This window comes from Ursus americanus, chromosome 18 (assembly GCF_024610735.1).
Source record: "Ursus americanus isolate L20-20 chromosome 18, mUrsAme1.1.p, whole genome shotgun sequence".
Lineage (NCBI taxonomy): Eukaryota > Metazoa > Chordata > Mammalia > Carnivora > Ursidae > Ursus > Ursus americanus.
The window spans coordinates 11,150,498-11,165,009 of NC_142144.1; the positions used below are offsets into that span (position 1 = coordinate 11,150,498).

The 14,512-nt window shown below is 41.1% G+C and overlaps 1 protein-coding gene across 7 annotated transcripts in view; it reads left to right on the forward strand.

Annotated features, from left to right (window-relative positions):
- The window catches only part of DENND1A (DENN domain containing 1A), a 489,116-nt gene that overhangs the window by 235,839 nt on the left and 238,765 nt on the right, over positions 1-14,512 (forward strand). The window lies entirely within an intron of this gene.

Here is a 14,512-nt window from a genome sequence, read left to right on the forward strand (position 1 = left end):
TGCTGTTGTAAATAAAATGTTTCTATATAAAGAACTTTCCTATAAAGATTTCTTTATTAGGATAGATTTACTCAAGTAGAATTGTATTACATTTCTGTATCCACTTTTAAGAGAGTAAAAGAAAGTATTTGTGGGTGTAAGTGTGAGTACACCCGCCCACACACACACTTCTTAAAGATTTAGGAGAGGTGAACGTGAGTCTGGGGAGCAGAGGTATTTAATAATGTTTGCCCTCTGAACAAGCTGAATTATGTGTCTAGCCGTAAGACATATTTTCAGAATGTTTTACTCCAATTATAAGTAGTACTATGTAGAATTAATATAGATTCACCACCATGTAGGCACTTGATTACTTTTTAAAAATTGTGGCAAAATATATATAACATCGAATTTACCATTTTAACCATCTTTAAATGTACATTTTGTTGGTGTAAATATATTCACATTGTTGTGCAGTCATCAGCAACATTCATCTGCAGGACTTTTTCATCTTTCCCAACTGAAACTCTGTCCCCATTAAAAAACAACTCCCCATTTTCCCCCTCCTCTCATCCCCTGGCAACCACTATTCTTTCAGAGTCTGTCTTTATGAATTTGTTTCGGTACCTAATATAAGTAGAACCACACGATATTTATCCTGTGTGTCCTGCTTATTTAATTTAGCATCATGCCTTTGTCGTTCCTCCATGTTATAGCATGCGTCAGAATTTCCTTCCTTTTTAAGACGTAATAATATTCCATTGTATGTATATAGCATACTCCATTTTGTTTATCCACTGACACGTGAGTTGTTTCTACATTTTGGCCGTCGTGAATAACGCTGCTATGAACATTGGTGTACAAACATCTGTTCAAGTCCTTGCTTTTAATTCTTTTGGGTATATACCTGATTATTTTTTTAAAGTACTGGAGTAAGTGGTATATTTCTTTGTAACCATTACAGACTCACAGAAAGGAAATTCTTTTATGTGTTGTGTATAGAGCAGACAGATTTTAAATGTCACGTAATCATGTGTTATTAATGAAGTTAGACGATAGAGTTGTTAGATAACTATCTTAGTTGGGATTGTCAAATATATCCATAATGTTTAAGATCAGGCTCTGGTGGAAACACTGCTTCCTTTTTGTTTACATTAAGTAATAAAAACTTTGGAGCATAGTTCCCATTTCAGCAACAATACCTAATGTTACTATGTACTACTGCTTGTCAGATGATGGATTCAGTGAGTACCTGCATTTTCTCACTTAGCTCTTTTAACAAGCTTAGGTGGCAACTATTGTAATTATTATTTTATATCTAGAAACAGAGGCCCTAAGAATTTAAGTAGCATATTCAAGGTCCTATAGCAAAGAAGTGGTAGAATTAGAATTCAGACATTGGTCTTTCTGATTTTAGAGACTGAGCTCTCACGTAACTATGCTATACTTCGAGCCCATTATTTTGCCCTTCATCTCCAAAAAATTCCATGGACATGACAAAAGAACTATAAAATTAGGGAGAAGAATGTCCATGTAATTCCAAAAGGAGCTGCCATGAGCCAGAAAATTTGAGGAGTTTCCACAACATAAAGGAGATGATTACCGGGGCGCCTGGGTAGCGCAGTCGTTAAGTGTCTTCCTTCGGCTCAGGGCGTGATCCCGGTGTTCCGGGATCGAGTCCCACATCGGGCTCCTCCGCTGGGAGCCTGCTTCTTCCTCTCCCTCTCCCCTGCTGTGTTCCCTCTCTCGCTGGTTGTCTCTCTGTCACATAAATAAATAAAATCTTTAAAAAAAAAAAAAGGAGACGATTACCAATACTTAGCAATCAATAAGGAGTAGATAATGGAGGAACCCAAAAAGAATTAGAAAAATTCTGTGAGATGGGGCACCTGAGTGGCTCAGTCGTTAAGCATCTGCCTTCGGCTCAGGGCGTGATCCCGGAGTTCTGGGATCGAGCCTCACATCGGGCTCTTCCGCTGGGAGCCTGCTTCTTCCTCTCCCACTCCCCCTGCTTGTGTACCCTCTCTCGCTGGCTGTCTCTCTGTCAAATAAATAAATAAAATCTTAAAAAAAAAAAAAAGAAAAGAAAAAGAAAAATCCTGTGAGAGAGCAGAAGTAGGGGCATATCACGGACAAACAGCAAAAGGCTATTTGCTAAAGGATTATTTTCAAATGCCCTGGAACAATTATAAAAATTGGCTATGTACCAGATCACACTGAAAATTTTAAAATAGAAAAACTCCAGGTCTTACAGGTCAGTCTCTTCATGACAACGAAATAAGACTAGAAATTAATGATAAAGATTTTAAAAATATTCATCTACTTGAAATAGTGCTTGGGTCAAAGGGGATTAAACATTGAAATTGTGTATTGTTTAGATATTAATGACAAGAACACTAAACAACAAAAACCTGAGGGATGCGGCCAAAAGTACCCTCGGGGAAACTGATAGCTTCTAATGCATTTATTATAAATAAGAAACTGAGAAGATAATGAACTTGACTTTCAGTTCAAGAAGCTGGAAAATGAGGGGTGCCTGGGTGGCTCAGTTGGTGAAACATCTGACTCTTGATTTCAGCTCACGTCATGATCTCAGGATCGTGGGTTTGAGCCCCGTGTCAGGCTTCAAGCTCAGTGTGGGGTCTGCTTGGGATTCTCTCTCCCTCTCCTTCTGCCCCTTCCCCAACTCATATGCTCTCTGTCTCTAAATAAATAAATAAAATCTTAAAAAAAAAAAACTTGGGGGGCGCCTGGGTGGCTCAGTCCTTAAGCGTCTGCCTTCAGCTCAGGGCGTGATCCCGGCGTTCTGGAATTGAGCCCCACATCAGGCTCCTCTGCTGGAAGCCTGCTTCTTCCTCTCCCACTCCCCCTGCTTGTGTTCTCTCTCGCTGGCTGTCTATCTCTGTCAAATAAATAAATAAAATCTTTAAAAAAAAAACACTGAATTTTTGAAAATAATAAAATAATCTTAAAATTATGCAGTATATTTGATAGAGATAAGATAAAATTTTCCAGAAAAATATAAATGGTTCAAGTCAACCTAAGAAATAGGAAATATAAATATAGAAGCATAACTTGAAAAGATTAATGAAGCTTTTTTGGCCATCTCTACACCTTGTTGCTACTAGTATGTGAGGTTTTAGGTGATTATATAGGCATATAAAGGAACAGATTATTATGTAAACTGTTCCAAATTATAGAAAAGGTATGTGTGTATATGTATTAAAAGCAAGAGAAAAGTCCCTTGTTATCCCATATCTCAGAGAAAGTCACACTCCAAGCTTTTCTTTCCCCTTTATGATAGTAGTAGTTTCTACACTATGCTGCCTGAAGCCCTGAGGTTGCTGTAGGACCCTGGGCAGCCTGGGGGAAATGGCTGGCTGGCTGACAAGAGCACTGGGTCTCTGCTCCTGCTTTATTCATTGCAGGTTCATTCCTGCCGCTTAAATTGGGAATTAGGTAATATTTTATTTGAGATAAAGGAGTCCGTTTGATTAAAATAAAAACAATTTTAGAAGCTACATTTTAAAAAACAATGGAGATCATACGAAATACATACTTTTCTATCTCAGTGCTTTTTTTATGACAACATATTGTGGATGTTTACCTGTGTCATTAAAATTCATGACAAGATATCTTTGTTGTAAAAAACATTAAATAAGAAGTACATATAGAAAAAAGTGAATTACCGTCGTCCCTCCCCAACCCCAGTCCCATTCCCCCTCCTGTTTGCGTGTCCTTCCAGACCTTTCAGACCTTTCTCTATGTATTTATAATGTTATATGTGTGAGTACCTGTGTATGTTGTAGACATTTCTGAAACATAAATGTGATACTATTCATATTGTTTTGCAACTCACTTTTTAACATGTGTGCTAAAACCTGTTCATGTTGGTTTGCTTTATCCTTTTTTAATGATTTTTTAATGGTATTACTATTCTTATGAAAGTGAGACATATTAATGGCTTATAAAATCATATAGTACCACATAATTGTTGATGAAAATTTCAGATTCTCCTTACTTTCCACTTCCCAGAGACAGCTACTTTCAAGATTTTAGCAGTTGTAGTATTTCTGTCCATGTTTTAAACTAATTAGGCACATATTGCTGTGTCTTAATTTTTCTTTTTCAGATATCACATTGATTTTCCTGTGGAAGTTGAGAGTTTAGATCTTTTACCACCTCTGAACCTCTCTTCCCACAAAAGATAACTTCTTCTCACTCACATGTTTTCCTTCCCCCATTTTCCCTCTATCTTCAGAAAAAATTTTAACTCCATAATGTCTACAATTCAGTGAACATGCAGAATGAGACAATCAATTATGATTGCATTTTCTTTCTTGTACAACTTTTTGTCAAATAGGAGTTCCTGTATTTCACATCTTCTTGTTTATTCCCTTATTCTGGTGAAAATTCTCCAGTAGTTTCCTGAGAAAGTATAGTGTTGGAGGTAACATGGTCAGACCTTGCATCACTGAAAATGACTATTCTACTCTGGATAGGATTAGAAATTGCCTTAGGAAATTTGAAGACATAGCTCTGTTGACTTCTAATTTTCCTGTTGCAGCTTGGACGTTGTAAGCCATTCTGATTCCTGACTGATTTTTTTAGGATCCTTTATTTGTCTCTGGTGTTCTGAAATTGTTCTTTTCATCTGCTGTGCTGGGCACTTGGTAGCTCATTCAGTCTAGAAACTCATGTCCTTTAGAGCTGGGAAATGGTGTCACATTATTTCTTTGAAAAGATTCTTCTTTATTTTTCTCCTTTCTCTGGGGCCTCAATAGTAGGATGTTATACTTCCTGTGTTGATCCAATAACTTTCTTTTCTATTTTCCGTCTCTCTCTTTCAGCCTTCTTACTACTTTCCTCACAAATCATTCCACCCTTTTGAATTTCTTCTATCATTGTTTATATCTAAGAGCTTTTTGGTGTTGTTCAAGAAATTATTCATTGTTTAATGGCATCTTGTTTCATGAGTGCAATATTTTTCTCTTCGAGACTCATTCATAGGTCTAAAAAATTGTTCTTTCTGCATGTTTTCTTCCTTAATGTTTTGTCTCTTTTTTGTTTCACTCTGTATCTTTGATTGTAGAGGCTTTCCTCAAGCGCTTGTCCGGCCCTATTTAAGATGGAGGCACTAAAAAGCTAGTGGAAGCTCTGTGTTCGTGAATGGGGCTTGTTACTTGGTGGCCTTTATTGTAGTTGATGGATCAGAGGCCTGGTTACTTAGGGGGTGTGTGTGGGGGGGACTCTCAGATGTCAGTATCAGAATCTTGTTTTTGGAGCTAGTCAGTTTGTGTGCGTGTGTGTGTGTCTTATTTTTTGTTTTGTTTTTGCCAGTAAGCATAAGCTTCAATTACTATCATGCTGGCAGCTAAATGGGGATGGTGAGTTATGGGATATCAACATTTAGCATGTATTCTTTAAGCCCCCTCCCATTTTTTACGTAATGCTTTATCCCCTATCCTTAGCTATACCTGGTGTCCCCACGCCTTTCTGGTTCAGTTCCTCTAGAAAGTAAACACTTCTTTTGCTGGAGGAGTATCGGAAGGCCAGTTGACTAGTGAGCTGGGAGAGAAGAATCTTATTTTTATTGGCACCCTTTCTGCAGCCTTCAAAGGTTCTGGGTGTCTCCACTTTCTGAACCTTTTTGGAGTTGTGTGGTATGAGTTGGGCTCGAGCCTGTGTGCTATCCCTTTGTCCTTAGTGTTCAGCCCTTTGTGGGGTGCCAAGTCATCCTCCTTTAGTTTCTCAACCTCAGTTGGCACTGCTGACATGTTGGGCCAGATCATTCTTTGTTGTGTGGGACTGTCTTGTACGTTGTGGGATGTTAGCAGCATTCCTGAGATCCACTCACTACATGATGGTAGCATTATCGCCTTCCAGCTGTGACAACCCAAAATGTCTCCAGACCTTGCCACATGTCCCCTGGGGGTGAATGGCCCAGGTTGAGAACCATTTCTTTAGTAACTTCTGCTTTCTGGCTTCTAAAAATTTGAATGTCTTTTCGTACCAATAATGTCTTTTCTCCTGTTCTTTGGGGTTTATGTCTTTTAAAATTCTTTCACTGTGACTTTCCCTGGGGGGTTGTTGGGGAGGGACGGTATCAGAGAGAAAAGACAAATATGTGTGTTTAATCTACCATATTTTACTAGAAATCCCTACAGTGTTTTAACTGTGTATCGGAAGATTATTTCTAATGTTTTGCTATTATAAATAATGTCATAACAACTATTGCCTAGGTTAGGTTCACGATTTTAATTTTTTCTAATTTGAAGGACCGAGAATTCCTTAAGAACTTAAAATGAGGTACCTGAAAGTTCTGATACTTTCTTAATTTTCAACACTGCCATAATGGAGGTTAGAAATAATTTGGGAGGGAAAAAAACAAAACAAAACTGTCTTCTTCATAACCCCAGCTCCAGTTCCTGTCTGCACTGCCCCCACCATTTAAAAAAAAAAAAATTTGCATTCCCTCTGCTGGTTTTGCCACTAATGAACCAATTCCCTGTGTATGACCCATTGTCCCCTAAATCCTCCTTTGCAAATCGGTAAAAGGCTGGCCTTGTTTGTTTCTAAGCGGGAATAATAAAAACAATCTGCCAGACTCCTAACATACATGGTTCCATTTAAATCCTTACAGCTCCTCTGTGAGAGGTAGACGTGAGCCCCATTTTATATATGGGGACCCAGGGCTCACAGACCTGAGGTTACCAGCCCAAAGTCTACACCTAAGTGGGGTGTAGTGACTCAGGTTGGTAAGGAACCAAAGCATTTTGTTTTCATTATACCCGCCTGCCTCCCTGCAGTTGACTTTTGATATTCATGAGGAAAGAGGAAAAAATTGTTTTTCATATCTCAAATATGAAGTGAAGCAGGAAAGCTTTTCCTCTAAGGAGAATCTGAACTTTTGTAGGACCAATTTGTGTGATTTTTGACATAGAATCAGTATTGAGCTCTAGCCATGTTGAAATTTGCATTTTAATCTCTTGGTGATTTTTCAAGGATTAATTTAAAATGACTAAATTGCTGCATTGCAAATTGAAACAAGCAATAACCATGGGGTTGTTAATATGATAGAGTCTGCTGTAGTGGAAAGAACATGAGTTTTGGAGACAGCCAGACACTGGGCTCTACCACTCGGGGACCTTGGATTCTCTGAGCCTCAGTGTCCTTATGTAATAAAGAGAAATATGGGAAACAAATGAAGAATTAAATGTAAAGTTCCAAGTTCAGTGCTTGGTACAAGAGAGATGCTGCTATGGTGGTCCTTTTCTTTACCTTCTTCTCTTGTCTTTCCTGCAAGTCTAGTCTTAACCTCTTTTGAGGTCTGAGTTGTGACTCAGGGCTAGGGTACGTTACTTCTTGGAACTTGTCTTTCCTGGGTTTTTGCTAACATTCTTGGTTGTGAAGATGTATTTGTCCTTTCAGGGAGTGTATGTTTGACCCCACAAGCCTCTTAGCAGGTGCCATCGACACCAGAATTTCCGAAGCTTAGAAATGGTGCAGGGAACGGAGTCCAGGACTCCGGTGCCTGTCATATGGGAGGTTCTGTAAACATTTATTGATGATCTTCTCTAAGGTACATGTTAAGAGAATGAGCAAAGAAAAGGGTAAAAGGACTTTGGTACATGGAACTTCATTCTGGCACCAGAGAGTCAGATGGTTCTGTACAGCTTCGGAGAATGGTTGACAGAGGAAAAAGAGAAAGGAGCTAGTATAGACTCAGCACCTACCATGAATCAGATCAAGCACGATTTGTTACATCATAGGATCTTCACAGCAGCCTTACGGTGTGGTTGTGATCCCTGCTCTGAAGAGGAAACGAAACCCAGAGACCTGAAGTAACTTGCCCCGAGCCAGCTAGCTAGCAAGTAAACGCGAAAACCAGGAGTCACGCTCAGGTCAGTCTGATCCCAGCACCGAGATGCTGCTGGGTCCTGGGCCTCAGGCTCCATGGCTCCCCACACCCTTCTAAGAAATTGCTCATCGTCGATTTAAGTTCTATAATTAATTTTGTGAATGTGTTTAATGTCATTTCTCCTTCTATAATGAGAGGGATTAGTATTTTTTCATCACTGCATCTCTGTAATTAGCATTATACCCAGAACATAGTAGATTGTCAATATATATTTATGGAGTGACTGAATGATTGGGTGAATGAATGACTGAGCAATGCAGTCACCCCCAGGAAAAGGGAAAATAACAATTCTTTTCAGTTGGCTTTCGAGCCAGTGTGTCTGCAAGACATTAATGAAAAGCAAATGTAGAAAATTCTTTCCACTTTCAGATGGCTGTTGAAGTTAATTCTCATTATTTTTACAATTTTTGTGTAGAAATATTTTCTTCCTTTTCACTGAAAAACTATCACTATGTAATTGTTCATCAGGGTTTTCTCTCTCTATCAAGATAACACATGTAGGAGTGAATTTTATATGGGCAATAGTTAAATGAGCATAAATCTTTATAAATTTTAAACAGTTGACCTGCATTAAAAAGAAATCACAGACCAAGAACAGATATGTAGTAGTAATTACATTGTAAACTGGTTGTAGAAGGGGTTCTTTTTTTTTAACAGCCAGGTTTTGAGGTTTACTTTTGATTAATGGATAATCATATAGACCTTCATTTGGAATATTAAACAAACCTGTCTTAATTATCTGGTCAGTGTCATACCAAGTGGTTAATGATGCACGGAAAGCATTTAGAATGGACAGTTACATACAACATTGCCCAGACTCCACTTTGTCAAAAGATGTACCATGATATAGAAAAGATTTATGAACTCATCGTGACTTTCAAAAATAAACAAAGTTGAGGTGGTAGTAGAAGACCTATTATCAAGTACTGAGATTGTAGAGAATTCCATTGTTGCTCTTAAGAGTTGTCAGGTAATTGTTTATTCTAATGGTTTTTCCATTCACACGGAGGGATAAAAGTTGACCTCTGGGTAAACCCTGCCTTCTTTCCTATAATATACTTCTCTGATGTGATTGCTTAAGTGAGTTTGTGGAATTCTTTTCTCAGATTATTTTAGAATGCAAATTTATAATTCCCTTTTAAGAATCCCACACAACTAAAGTAACCTAAATTCTTTAAAAAAAAATCAATTGACGATTTTAAAGGTTTACATTATGGTAAAATAATCTAAGCAGGAGTGATTTCAGGAAACAAGACCCATTGGCAAAACCAAGCCTCCTGCCTTAGAAGCCTCCTCCAGACACAGTACAGTAAGGCTTTATCATCTGTACTGTGTATGAAGCTGAAAGTCACAAAGACTAATAAAATGACAGACCGTGGGGCGGACTAGCATCTGTTTCGAAGGCTCCAAGGAGTACCCAGCTTAGAGTCGGTTCTTTGGTTTGGGGATTATCTCATTTCCCTAAGGTATTGAACCTAAGACGCTTTTTCTCTAAGCCCCACTATATCCCCTCCCATCCTTGGCCCATCCCCCCCAACCCCCACCTGCTTCCTTACCCCGGGCGTCGATCACAGTGAGCCCGAAGTCCCCAGCCACCTGGATCGGCACAGGAGCCCGCAGGGACAGCTAGAAGCGAGCAGCCATCATGGGGCTTCTCCTGGGGGAAATGAGGCTTGCCAGGTGCCTTCCCTTCCTCTTTGTCTGGATTTAGAACCACAGAGGGTCAGAGCTGGATGGGACCTTCACCGTCATTTCTTTGTAGAGATGAGAAATGGGAGCCTAGAGGGGCTAGGGAGCTTGTGTAGCACATGCCTCGTCCAAAACTCAAACTTCCAGGCTGTCCCGACCCCGTTAACTAGAGTCCTTCCTTGGACCTGAGCCCTTTCCAGCCTGAGTAGTGGTCAGCTTCATATCCCTGCTACCCAGCCCTACAGAGTGAGCCCGTAATGAATACTAGGCAAATAGGAGAATGCTCACGGGCACATAATTGATATGTAACTGAAAGAATGCTTGAGCTCTATGAATAGAAATGGAATGTCCTTAAGCCTAAAAACGTGCTGGCACTGAGAAAACTGAACCCTTTTGAGCATGGACACTGGAAATAGTCTCTCTAAGCAAGATATTCCTTCCCAGTAGGTGAGTCACACAGAGAAGTAATTGTCAGGGAACGAAGGGGATGGTGATTTAGACTTAGCCGTGGTGGCCTTATAATCCAGGACACTAGGCCGAAGACTAGGTGAGCAGCGACGCCATGCTTGACAGGATTGATGGTTCTTTAGAAGGAGGACTGATTCCCTCATGAAATGAGTAGACTTCATTTAGAAAAACCTGGGCAAGTGGACAGGTGTGGTGCCCAGTAGTAACTGGAAGTCCGGGTGTTGTCTGAGATTCTTCTTCCCTTCATTCATTATCAGATCCTGTGATTTCACTTTACAGAGATCTGTCCCACCCTTATTCAAAGCTTCCATCTCCGTAGTTTATTCGTTGTAATCACTCTATCCCAGAATATGGCAGTAGCCCATTGACTGATTGCCCTACGTCCTGCTTGCCCTCTCCTGGGCATCCTCCTTAGGACCTCTAGGAAGATCTTTGTGAAACACACATGTGACTGTATCATGATCCTTCAGCAGCTCCCTCTTACCCACGGGGAAAGTTTAAGCTCCCACAGATTCTGAACCTAGCTCCCCTGCCCCAGCATGTCCCCCGCCCTGCACCCTCCTCTTCACTGTACGGACCCGCTGGAGCTCCTCTCTCCTCCCTGCTTCTCCCTCTGTCCATTGAGTGAAGCCCTGTTGGGAGGCCCAGACCGGCTGTCTTCTCCTCTGTCAAGCCTTCCCCAGCCTTGCCCCCATATCCATCCAGCAAAGTTGAATCTGCCCATCTCGGGCAGCCCTGGAGTGTGTGTAGCCTGGACCATGGTACTTTGTACACTATACTGATGCCAGTCCCATCCCCAGGCTACGGTCCTGGAAAATGGGATCATCTTTACTTAATCTGTGCAGGCCTAGCTCCCAGGATGTTACTAAACACATAGTAGGAGTTAAATAAGTGTTTGTTGATTGGCTGTTTACAGGAGACAGAAATGGGAGGTTGAAGACTTAGTCCCACTGAAGCGAAGTGCTAGGAGAGTGGTATACCTTGTGTCTCTTAGATATATAAGCTTATAGTATGTTCTGGCTGCAATCTTGATCTAGGACAACGTGCCATGGAGCCCCTCTCTGCTCCTTATTCCCAAATTTCCTATACTCTTGTCTTATCCATAGGACCTATGATGACCTGACTTGTGAAATGAATATCTGCTTCTGTATGCAGCCCCCTCCCGATTACCTGATGAACAAACCACCTATTTCTTTATACTTTTATTTTTTTAGAGAGAGCTCAGGCCTTGGGCGGGGAGGGGAGGGGCGGAGGCAGAGGGAGAGGTCGAGGGGGAGGGAGAGGCAGAAGCGGGGAGGGGGAGGGAAAACCCCAAGCAGGCTGTGTGCCCAGCGCGGAGACCGACACAGGGCTTGATCCCATGCCCCTGAGATCATGACCTGAGCCGAAATCAAAAGTCGGATGCCCAACTGACTGAGCCAGCTGGGTGCCCCTTCTTTACACTTTTAATAAATGTGCCACAAATACCTTAAACAGCAGTCCCCTCCCCAACCCCCAGCTATTTTACCTGACATTGTGAGTTGCCAGTGTCAGTTCTTTTTCCATGAGCCGTTCACCATTACTAAGTAATCGATCACTTCACCCAGGTTTTCTGATGTCAGATGCTGTGTTCTTCCTAATACACTACGTTGTGTTTCAAGCTGGTGTATTTCTCTTAGGCTATGCTGCTCAAACTCCAGCTAAGGAGCTGAGGTCTTCAGTCATTGCTTTCTTAACTTATTGATTCATTCCTTTATCAAACTGCTAGATGATGGGATATGTCATTGTATCCAGAGGGACCTCAGTCTAGTGACAAAAAACATACTTGTAACCTAGTGGTTATAAGATAGAGATAAAACAGCATGCCAGCACAAAGTGTAGGAGCTTGACAAATGCGGAATCGAAGAAGCCTTCCAGGAGGAGGTGACATTTCACCTGGGTCTTGAAAAGTGAGTGAGTGTCCTCAAGGAAGAGAAGAGCGTTCTAGGAGGAGGGAACAACAGAAGTAAAGGCCTGAGGGTATGAAAAGGTATGGCAGGTTTGAGAAATTGAGGGTTGGTGTAGCTTAAGCCACTGGATGCTTTAAAGAACAGAGGAGGAGATCCCTCTCTCCAAGGGGTTTTCTTCAGAGATGAATCTTGGTGGAAACTGTAATTGCTCCCTACAGCTGCTCCCGAGGACCCCCTCTGCCCCACAGGTGCTCCCACGGCTGAGTGAAGTTCCCAGGGCTGTCGCCACTCCCACCCACTCCCACCCGCCTAGGCGGGTGGCATCCCAGAAGGAAAGAGGCAGGGGAGGAAGCAGATAAGAAAGACAGCTTCTGTTTAGACACAAATATCTTGGTAATCAGCACAGATGGGATGAGAAATACCAAAAAAAGTACATGACAGTTTAGAGAGAATTTGGCTAAATGTTACATATTTTTAACATACCTGTATAGAGTTTTTGGAACAAGCACCTGAATCTCTCAGAACCTGATTGGGCCTGGGGGTTATGCCTCAACCAAGTGGTGTGTTGATTTCAGGAATGTTTCCTTCCCCATCCACAAAAGTATCCTTACGATTTTTTTTTTTTCTCCCACCAAAATAAGGTGCAGGATTTGTCTCTGACGCTGTGTCTCCTTATTTGGACGGCAAGCTGTGTAACATATTTCTACCCAGCGTGAAGCTTCTTGGCAGACTCTTGAGGCCACGTTTTGGTGGCTTCAGAGTTATCTTTGGATCTGTCAAAAGTGCTAATGGGCTTTCTGGCCTTCTTTAAGCTCCTCATTTCTATTTTCTTTTTACTTCCATCCTCTCCTAAAAGAAAAATTTATGTAATTCATCAGCAGTTAAGCATTTTACTGAAATGCTCAGCTGAGGGCCTTGTATTTTTGTTTGCGAGAATAGCTCTGCCATGTCACGGTCTTCAGAATGAACCGCACCCTGACATCATTAGCTCAGCACTCCTCAGTCCACTGGGCAAGAGATCCACTTGTTGACTAATTCAGACGGCCTTGCTTGTTTGTTTTGTTTTGTTTTTCAAGTTTGTTAGGAGGCAAGTTGGTGTGGGGGTTAGAGCAAGGGCTCCAGATTCAGGAGACCTGGTTTTGAAACTGGGCTCTGCCCTTTCTAGCTGGGTGACCTTTGGAGCCTACTTACCCTTCTTGGGCCTCAGTTTCTTCATCCATGAGAGGGAAATGATAAGGCCTTTTTCAGGGTTGTTGAGAAGATTGGAGAGAACACAGGTAAAGTACCTATTGTCTAGCACAGAAGGATTACTCGATAAATGGGATAACAATTCTTAACAACACTTTTTCTCTTTCAGTAGGCGTACTTTGATCCTGCTTTGTTCCAACGCTATGCTTTCTTTCCTGAATACAGCTTCGACCTACTAGTTGTACTGATACAAAGAGCACAGGTTTAGAGACAAACTCAGCCAAGACTGAAGATCCACATAGTGTATAACCCTGGTCTTATTACTTCATTTTCTCTGTTGCCTCTGTTTTCCTATCTGTAGAGATGATAATATGTGTTCAAGGAGTGGTTTCAGGATGAAATGAAATAATGTATGTAAAGCTTTGGATATTGTAGATGTTTAAAAATACTTAAGTGGGACAATGTAATGTAAGGGGAAGTGTATGGGCTCTGGAGTTGGATCTGAGTCCAAATTCTGACTCTACCAGTTACTGACTCTCTCCCAGACTGACTTTATCTGGATACTGGGGGGGAAATGCCTCCTTGGAGTTTCGTGAGAACTGCATAAGATTACACATACGAAGTACCTGATATGGTACCTGGCACTTGGTAGGTAGTCAGTATATGGAGCTGTTAATTCACTCACTATTTATAAAGGTCGATGGTTAACCTGGTATTCTAGTCTAATAACAATAAATCATAAGATAAGTGCCCATTCTTATTCCCAACCCATAATATTGTTGAAAAGCACTTATGCTATTTTGCATGTAAAATCCACCTGGTTTACTTGAATTTATGGGTTTATAGCTCTTTCATCATTATAAACCGCAACCCCTGGCAAGTAGTGTTCCTTTCCTCCCTGACCCCCTTCATTTTCAGAGGATTATATTGTGTGGCATTGAAAACCTGTAACATTGAAGAAATTAACATATTCATGTGTATTATTAAAGTCAGGTGGGTATAGAAAGGGTTGCAGAAATGAAACACATTATGTTTTTTCTGAAAACCGAAGAGTACCAATCTATAGTACTAATTAAAGAAATGAAGCCCTGGCTACAGACAAAAGCTAGTTAAAACACTGCTTTGTCACCACTTCCTGCTGCTTGTCTGCAGTTTTTTTCCCCCTTTTGAGTAAAATACCTGGAAATTGTAAATCTTCAAAATTGCTCTAATTCCAGCCGAGTCCTTTTAGAGAATGTCAGCGATGGAGGAGGGGGACACCGGCAGTGATGACAAGAGAGGAGCTTGCCCAGCCTTCGTGGGTGGGATCTGTTGGACAGAAACAGCCTCTGTGCCAAAA